The 9,848-nt window shown below is 42.3% G+C and overlaps 1 pseudogene; it reads right to left on the bottom strand.

The window, feature by feature from the left end:
* Window positions 1-1,198: 1,198 nt before the first annotated feature.
* LOC116898425 lies at window positions 1,199-2,539 on the bottom strand (annotated as a pseudogene).
* Between the last annotated feature and the right edge of the window lie 7,309 nt (window positions 2,540-9,848).

The following is a 9,848-nucleotide window of genomic DNA, read 5'->3' as shown; positions in this document are numbered from 1 at the left end:
AGAACAGGATGATGCTTCACAGCATCCTACTTGTGTGCCTTGACTCATGCAAAGGAGCCATCCAGCAGGCCCTCTTCTCCTCATCGTTGGCCAGGCTGATCTAGTTACCATGCTGTACTTCTTCAGAACTGTATTCCTCTTGATTGCCCTGGCTCCTGCCTAGTCCAAAGCAAGCATCTCTTTCATGGCACTTTTGGACAGGAAGGTCCCTGAGACAGAATCTATTCCTCACACTACACCCTCTCATTCTGTTTCCCATTCCGTCCATTTGCCAATTGTTCCACTTACCTCCTTTCACCTGTTTTCCTCCCCTTCCAGGGGACTTTACATGTTTCTTTTGCAGTCCTTTCCAAAGGACAGTCCAAAATAAGATGGAGGGAATAAAGTCACCAAGATGATGACACCTCATCCTCCTCAGACTAGGCCCCTGTCTTCAACGTCCATGACAGAGCCTTGTCCTTGAGACAGGTCATTCCTGCCTGTAGAGGCCTCTGTTTTAGATGCTGTAGGCACTGGTCCCATAGCACGTCCAGAGCGGGAGGGAGCCTCCTTAACTCTGTTCCTTATGTGCACCTTTCACCCACGGGCGCAGTGCTGGGGCTGGAGTGAAACTGAAGGGATGAACACTGAAAGCTCAGACCTAAGAGCTGGACAGGACATGAAGCTGCAGCCCTGGATTGCGAACACAGCAGCCTGGGGTTCTGTCCTGGCTTTCTGCTGTGCCATCACTCCTCAATAGGGCCGGAATTCTATTGATTCCCCAGTTTCCCACTTGAAAGCAAAAAGAAACATGAAAGTGCATCTATTACTGACCGCGACAGAGGCAGGACTTATTCCAGCACTGAACCCACCCTGATCTGCCAGTCTCCCCTTCCTCCATCCTCTAAAAATTTCTCCCCTTTAGCTAAACATACTCTATCTCTTTCAACCCATCGTGCCCCATGCTATGCTATCTGCTTGTGACCCAACCCTCTGGAACATTTAAATGAGGGTAAAGCTGTGGATTGGGGCCATTTAATTTGCTAGACATCTTATATTCTTGCCGTATTAGAAGGTCCATCTTATCGCTTGCAGAGGATATTAAATAGCACATATCCTAACCGCATAGGAATTGAATCTGGGTAGCCAGTCCAGCATGTTTTCTAAAGGACTACAATCCCATCTTTTTCTTTGTTGCACCTAACACAGGGATTCAGGCTCACCACGGGAGGCAGTGACAGCAGCAGCAGCATGCTTCCAGGAAACGGAAAGAAATTCTTCTTCATCAGCTTCCAGCCCCAAGGGCCTAGAAGAAAAGCTATGGGTCCAACTTGGGCTGGTCCTGGAAATGTCGAGCTCTGGGGATGGTTCTTCAAAAAGCCCATGTTTTAAACCCTGTGGATGTTCCATCCTGGCTGATAATGGAGAGAAGTGTTATACGTAGGCTGTCCATAGAATTTCTGTTGACTGCAATGTCCTCTGTAGCAGTATTAGTGATGTTAACTGTCAGAGAACATCCTTCTGGCACCTGGGTCATCTGAACAGGGCATTAGGTCCATGGAGGAGTATTTGGTAAACATGGGTACCTTCTGCAACTCTGGGTCTCTTTTCTTCCACACCATCCTCCTGAAAGTGACTCTTGCCAGCTTCTATGGGTTGAAGGAACAGGTTCACTACATGCCTCCTCTCAAAGCTGGAAGTAGGCTAAGAATCACCTGCAGGGCTTTCATTTTGCCCAGGGCTTCTCCACTTGTTGATGGCTGTCCCCACAGTTCAGTTGGTATTTTAAAATATTAAAGGTTGCCTTTTTTACCCCTTTTGACTTGCTCTGTGTGTTAGGGATGACAAATCTCTCTACAGGTATAACCAATAGCACACGTTGTGTTCACGATCCTGGGGAAGTATTCCTTCTGTGGCAGAAGGCAGCCTATGTTGTGAATAGGGCCCAGCCCGCAGTGCGTTCCACCAGCTGATATATTTGTCATCCTGTACCAGGTGGGGACCATGAGTAAACGTGTAATGATGATGTGACACGGTTTTTGACAAGTGGTAAGAATGCAGGACACATAGGTAGATTAGATGAGCCTGTGCATATCCTCAGTGGTAGCTTCTAGATATGGAAAGTGCCCCGTGACCAGAACATAGAGGATAATGCCCAGCTCCACATGTCACCTGCCAGCCCATCAGGTTTCAAGATCTCTGGGGCCCAATAGAGCAAGGAGCCACAGATCTCCAACATCTGCCCTTCGTGATTTTAATTGCCATACCAAAATCACAAAAGCTTTGCATTGCCCTGCAAAATGACCAAAATGTTCTCTAATGGCTTAATATCATGTGTACGCGCCTTTGGTGGAGGAAGTGAACTGCTGACCATCGACCTGCTGGAAAATAGGTCTGGCCCTCCTCCTGCTCGCTTACAGCCCACTCGATCTGAGGCAGCTCTCAAGGTCCCCTCCTGCCACATATTCCATGATAATGTAACTTGCTACCATCCGGTGATCGATCATGAAAAACTCTAACAATGTTTTCTGTGTTCTAAAGATTGAAGAGTTCCCTCCAAAGTGATGCTGCCGCCACACTGTTGATGTTTTTATCAGGCCTTGACAGCCACCCTTGGTGCCTGTGGGGAAGGGTGACAGGCAAGTTTCACCCTCCATACATGAGCTAGAACCCAGAGATACTAAGATCTGAAATCTTTTTCAAGGATGTTCACTTGTGTGGTCGGCCATGATGCTTACCATTCATCAACCACCTAATCGTGTTAAACCAGAACATACAAGGCTAGAAATAAAAATGAATGCAAGTTTGGAATGAAGGTTTACAACTAAAATTCTCTGTCATGAACCCTAAGATATCCCAAACCACCCAATGAAAGCATGCACCTCAAGGACATATAAATCCAGAAGATCCCAACCGAAAACTGGTAGAGCAGGAGTCCTGGTAAACAGCAGAAATGGTTCCAGGAACTGGGCATGCAAAGCTAAATACTGACATCACATCAATAATGAGCTGGCTATTTTCAAGACAACCATAAAATGATTAACCTGAGTTATCAAATTGAGACTTCTGGATTATAAATAAAACAATGAGATGATTTTTTTAATTTAAAATTACTCAATTTTATTCCTTGTACCAATATGAAATTTACAGGCAATATATACCTGATGTAATAAAAGAAAAGAAAAGCTACAACAAATGAAATACCAAATATACATCCAATTGACATTCTTGCCTTAATAGGGTATTTGCACTATTTTGCAAACTGTGCATTGTAGTCCTGAACAAAGAGGGGAGCTTCCTGTTTAAGCTGCAATGACTTCTCTGACTATAGATCGTCCTCCCTTCTGGCAGATTTTTTACAGTTCCCTCCACTGCATTCTGTAGAACAAGTGTCTCAAAGTAGAGCTACAGCTTTCCTGACAACTTCTCATTCTCTCTCTCCTACTAAGAACTGTAGTAGAAAGTCGCTACTTGTTTTATTTTAAAACCTTCTGCTGCTATATATCCACCACTTCACCTCCAAAGTCGTAGCCACCACCATAGGAATGCCCAAATCTCTTCTTCCAGCAAAACTGCCCCACCTTCATGGGTCCATGATTTGATGGTATGTCACTATAATTCCAAAGTCATTAAACTTATCACCACCACCATAGGCTACCTCAAGGAAAAATTCTCCTCTCATTGTAAACCACTATGTCCTCCACCATCACCATCCACCAATTTTGGTTTCCATAACCTCCTCTACTATTGTAACCAGGACTGCCACCATAGCTGTCACCATCACCCCAAATCCATTGTATCCACCACCACACGTCCACCATGACTATCTCTGATGCCACCATCCATCACCATAGCCTCATCGTCCACCACCGTTTCCACGACCCCATCAAGTGACAGATCCACCTCCATGACCTCTCTGTGGATCCACAGACTGCATCTCTTCTTTACAAAGGGCCTTTCAGTTCAAACTATGCCCATTGATATTGTAGTTTTCTGAACAAAATTGTGTCAACTGTGTCAAAGGACCATCAAAAGCTTAAAGCAAATCCTCTCTTTCCCCTCTGCCTGGCTTCCATAACTTCTATGAACTTTCAATAATGCCATGCTGTTCAAAGTAGTCTGTCTGATTATATTCTTCTGTTTACTCTTTAATAACACCAACAAAATTTCTTCATTAAATGAGCACCAGACTTTGCAGAACCTCTTTAGAATATCTCTTTTGTTCCACAACACCCAGTAAACCTTGTACAGGGCTGAGCACACATTGTGGTATACATTTAACACAAAAGCAAAAACCACTGGAAGGTTGTTTGAGCATCTCTCACTTACCACACAGTGTGTAATTGTGCTCCATTTTCTCAAAAATGTTCTCTAAGCTATCATCTGTCAGTCCAAAGCTCAGACCGCAATAAACAGCTTGCTTTTGCTGCTCTGGTTCCTTTGGATAGTGCCTCTCCATTTTGAGACCAGACTCTGCGTCTTCAAACTAGAGTTCAATAATGGCATGATGTTCTACAAATACTCTACTATGATTAAGAATCCATGATCTTTCAGGGACATTTCAAGTTTATGCTTCCAGAAATAAGAATATACAAGGGGATTTTTAGATGTGTGTGTAATTTTGAAATAAGATGAAGTAAAACACATAAACACAAGAATCATAAGCAACGAGTATTGGGTAGCAAAATTGTCTGGCTGCCAAATATTCAAAAATTCAAGAAGTTAGGGTCCAGAGAGCCAAATGACCTTATTAAAAATGGGGTACAGAGCTGACTAAACAAAGCATTCTCAGTTGAGGAATATTGAATGGCCGAGAAGCACCTAGAAAATGTTCAACATCCTTAGTCATCAGGAAATGCAAATAAACACAACCCTGAAATTCCACCTCACAGCAGTCAGAATGCCTAAGATCAAAATTTAGGGTGAAACCAGATGCTGGTGAGGATATGGAGAAAAGAGAACACTCCTCCATTGTTGTGGTGGGATTGCAGACTGAATTACAACTACTAGGGAAATCAATCTGGAGGTTCCTAAGAAAATTGGACGTTGAACTACCTGAGGACCCAGCTATACCTCTCTTGGGCATATACCCAAAAGACACCCCAACATATAACAAAGACACAATCTCCACTATGTTCACAGCAGCATTATTTGTAATAGCCCAAAGCTGGAAAGAACCCAGATGCCCTTCAGCAGAGCAATGGATTCAAAATATGTGATACATCTACATAGCAGAGTACTACTCAGCTATCAAAACAATGACTTCATGAAATTCATAGGCAAATGGAATGAACTAGAAAATATCCTGAGAGGTAACAGTCAATGAAAAATATACATGGTGTGCATCCATTGATAAGTGGATATTAGCCAAAAAGCTCAGATACCCAGATGCAATACAGGCACAGGAAGCTCAAAAAGAAGGATGACCAAAATCGCGGATGCTCCCCTCCTTCTTAAAGGGGGGAAAATATTCATAGGAGGGGATATGGAGGGCAAAATTTAGAGCAGCGATTGAAGGAATGGCTGTTCAGAGGCTTCCCAGATGTGGTCCATGTATATACAGCCACCAAAACTAGATAAGATTGATGAAGCTAAAAAAATGCGTGTGGAAAGGGACCAGATATGAATCTTTCCAGAGAGACACAGTCAAACATGTCCGATACGAAGTCAATGCTAGCAACAAACCACTGAACTGAGAACAGGACCCCTTGGGAGAATTGGTAAGTAAGGATTGAAGAGTTGAGAAAAGTGAAAGAAAGTTGAAGGAGCTTGCAACCTCATTAGAATAACAATGCCAACAAACCAGAGCTTCAAGGGACTAAACCACTACCAAAAGACTATATATGGACTGATCCAGGGCTCCAAATGCAAATAGCAGAGATATAGACTTGTTGGTTTGCATGGTGGAAGGAGAAAAGCGTTAGTCCCTTAAGGTTGGAACCCCAGTGCAGGGGAATTTGGGGATGATGGGATAAGAGGGGGTGGATGTGGGAAAAAAACTATATGGGGGATTGGGAGGGCATGGGAGGTTATGGGCAGGAAAACAGGAATGGGAATAACATTTGAAATATAAATATATCAATATCTAATAAAAAAAGACAAAAATAAATCTAAAAATTATTACTTCTTAACTTTTACGTATTGCCTGTGTTTACCCAAAGAAATAAACTCATTTTTTAGATAAAAAAAAAAAAAAAATAAAATAAACTCAAAAAAAAACAAAAAAAAAAAAACAAAGCAGTACTCCCAACAATCTGAGGCCCGGCCTCGTGGATTCCCCAAATGTGTAAAAACATTGGAGAAAAGTATATACCAGACTTACAGAAATTATGTCATGAAAGAGAAAGCAAAGGACTACATCCAAACTCATCTCTCTTAGTATTGCCCTCTTTCTACAGCAAATAATCCATTGGAAAAAAGCATAAGCTTGCTCCCTTCATTAGTGAACATAAACATGAAAATTGTAAATGAGAGACCTCAGTATTTTCATCCATTTCAACAACAGACTACAGGCCTTCGTTCACAATAAAATGGCCTCATTGAGGAGCAGTAGGACAATTTAATCAGAAATAAATTGAACAACAGCAAAGCCTGTGGGTGACTGGGGAAGGGAGTACATGTAGTAAGCGCATTGACTATGAACTGTTGAGGGGCCAGGGAAAAAATGGCTGCACATACACAAATTTTTACTGAAAGAAAGCAGTTCCTGGCAGAAATGGGCTACATTTTTGTCTCTTGTGCTTCAGGAGAAAGGGAAAGCCTGAGTACAAACACATGGTGGACAGAATGTGATGTTCAGGAGATAATGATCAAGTTCCACTCTACACAAGCCTTGGGGTTCCCAGGGACTGAACCACCAATCAAAAGAGATCTCATAGAACTAGACCTGGGTGCCCCCACTCCCTGTGCACATATATAGCATAAGTCTTCTTCGGTTTCCCAACAACTGGAGAAGGATTGGGAAGATATATGAGGGGGTATTGGGACGTGAGGTGAAGCTGATATTGGTATGTAAAAAAAAAATATAATGGCTTATTTATTTTTTATCTTTATTAACTTGAATATTTCTTATTTACATTTTGATTGTTATTCCCTTTTCCGTTTTTCAGACCATCCCTCTCCCCCTTCTACATTGGTTTCCCTCCTCATCCTCCCCCCATTACCACCTCCCCCCAACAATCCACATTCACTGGGGTTCAGTCTTGGTAGGACCAAAGGGCCCCCTCCACTGGTGCTCATACTAGGCTATTCATTTGCTACCTATGAGGTTTGGAAACCAGGGTCAGTCCATGTATAGTCTTTGGGTAGTGGCTTAGTCCTGGAAGCTCTGGTTGGTTGGCATTGTGGTTCATATGGGGTCCGAGCCAGTACTTTCTCTGATTCCTTCAGCAGGGTCCCATTCTCAGCTCAGTGGATTGCTGCTAGCATTCGCCTATGTGTTTGCTGTATTCTGGGTGTCTCTTATTTATAATATATTTATAATACATTTTTAAGTGCAATATAAATTTAGTGTCATTAATTATTATACTTGTTTTATAATTATAGTATATATTATGATATTACAATTTCAGCCTGTAAAGATACCACAATAATTTGTAGTCATAAAATAGTATATTTATAGTTTCAAATAACAAACTACTTTGATTTATAATATAAGCAATTACCATAAATATCATATTGTATAACATATAACATATATGTCACAAACTAATATATATCCTGTGCACCATACATTATTGAGGATGAATATGCTTGCAGACAGGAGTCTAACACAATTTCCTCTGAGAGACTCACCAAGCAACTGACTCAGACAGATACGGAAACACCTGCAACCAAAACAGTGGATGAAGATTGGGGACTCCACCTGCTTGTAGAATAATGGGGAAGGATTGTAGGGACAGAGAGAATAGGAACCCTACAGGAAACCAACAGAATAAACTAACCTGGACCCTTGGGGTTCTCAAAGTCTGAACCACCAACCAAGAACACACACAGTTGAACCCTAGGCCTCGCCTCCTCACATATGGAGCAGATGTGTAGCAGTCTTCATGTGGGTCATGAAAAAACTGGAGTGGGGCCATCCCAAAAGCTGTTGCCTGTAAATGAAAAATGTTCTTCCCTAGCCTGGGGTGCTTTGTCTGTGTCGTGGGAAAGGATACATCTAAGCGGCAGAGACTTGTGCCAGGGGTGGGTGCTGGATACCTGGGGGTCCCACCCACCTGGGGAAGGGAGAGGATGGGAGGCAGGATTGTGGGAGGAAGTGATCAGGAGGGGGACAGTGAGCAGGAGGTAAAGTGAATAAGTTGAAAATAAGAAAAATATATGTTTTATACGAGGAAAAGGTAATGAAGGAAATTACAAACTTGGTATTCAAAATGAAAATTAGGTCATAATTAATGAAGAAACAGATACCATAGTAGAGATTAACTTTAGAAAAAAATCCAACACTATTAATAAGGAAGCTTGTTACATCTAGTTCTGCCTTATTCCGTCTGTCCACGGAGATCCCTCCTCTCTGAAGGAAATGGGGGGCAGCGGGCCTGTGGGGACTTTGGGAGACAGAGGAGGCAAGGGAAACCTGGGAGGAGTGAGTGAGGTTGGGATGCTGTTAGGGTTTGGAATGAGAAGAATCAAAAAAAGTAAAAGCCTCGTAAATGAATATAAACTTAGTTTACATAATATAACTAGAAAGGGCAAACACAAACCCCAAGAGCAAAACCAACAAACTGTGGAACAACTCCTGCAGGCTCAACAACTAACAGTAATGATTGGCAAAGTTCAATGGTCTGTGAACTGAGGGAAGAGCACACTTACCAACTCTTTTCATCATCAGGCAACATATGAGATGAAATACCTTTGTCAGGGAACTGTTTTGGAAAACAAGTGGAACTAGAGAAGTGTGACTTCAAACCACGCGGTCCCACAAAAACAAGTGTCTCCTATTGTTTTACAGGCCATGAGTAGGCAGAAGTTGGACCCTTGAGCTGTGGGAAAGTACTAGTAACATCAATGGAAGGGAAATGAGTAAACCAATAAATAGAATCCAAAAGGTAGGACAGGCAAGATATGTGAAATCATGATGATTTCCTCATTGTGTACAGTTAATACAGACCACCAAAGGTATAAAGTGACAGAAACAAGGCAAACAGGACAAGTAAATAAACTTGCATAAAAGGAATAGCAGTTGAAATGAAGAAAAAAACATAAAAGTCAACAAGCCAAACCAAGAATGTAAATAAATAAAAAAAGTAAATGAGGCACCAAATGCCATGGGCCAAGAAACCTAGGAAACTGAAGCTCACTATGTTCAGATCCAACAAGTTGAGAAAAGGCCAAATCTGTGGGAGCGGCTGAGTCAACTGCTCTCTGCACAAACCTAACTACCTCTCTGAAGCCTGAGACAGAACCCAGCCTTAAAGAGAACCTTGCTATGGCTGGTATCTAACATTCTACATCTCATTATGATGTCATGCAATGGCCAATCAGAGATCTGATGGTTTTTCGTGTATTTCCTCTCATTCTTGACCCCCAACTTCTGTAATGCTGTTTCCTTGTGATTGTGATCAAATGCAGACAAGGATCTACTTATAGGAGGAAGGTTTGTTTTAGCCCTCAGATCATCAGGAAACATAATTCACCCATAATGGGGCCCGTAATACCATACAGATCAGTATAGCTGTGCAGTTGGTTTCATGGTTTTCAATCGGACGTCCTCTGACATGTCCCTGTCTTTTCTATGTAGCACTAGTGCCAAATCTTAAGTCTGTTTCTCTCCTCAATAGTGTGACCTCACTCAACCTGCACAGGCTATGCAGACCTTGAACATGAACCCAAAGGCAGGAGGAGCAGACCTTGAGGCTGTGGGTTTC

The sequence above is a fragment of the Rattus rattus genome, chromosome 4 (genome assembly GCF_011064425.1).
Source record: "Rattus rattus isolate New Zealand chromosome 4, Rrattus_CSIRO_v1, whole genome shotgun sequence".
Classification (NCBI taxonomy): Eukaryota; Metazoa; Chordata; class Mammalia; order Rodentia; family Muridae; genus Rattus; species Rattus rattus.
The sequence above is the reverse complement of the archived record's forward strand: the minus strand, read 5'-3'. Positions and strand labels throughout refer to the sequence as shown.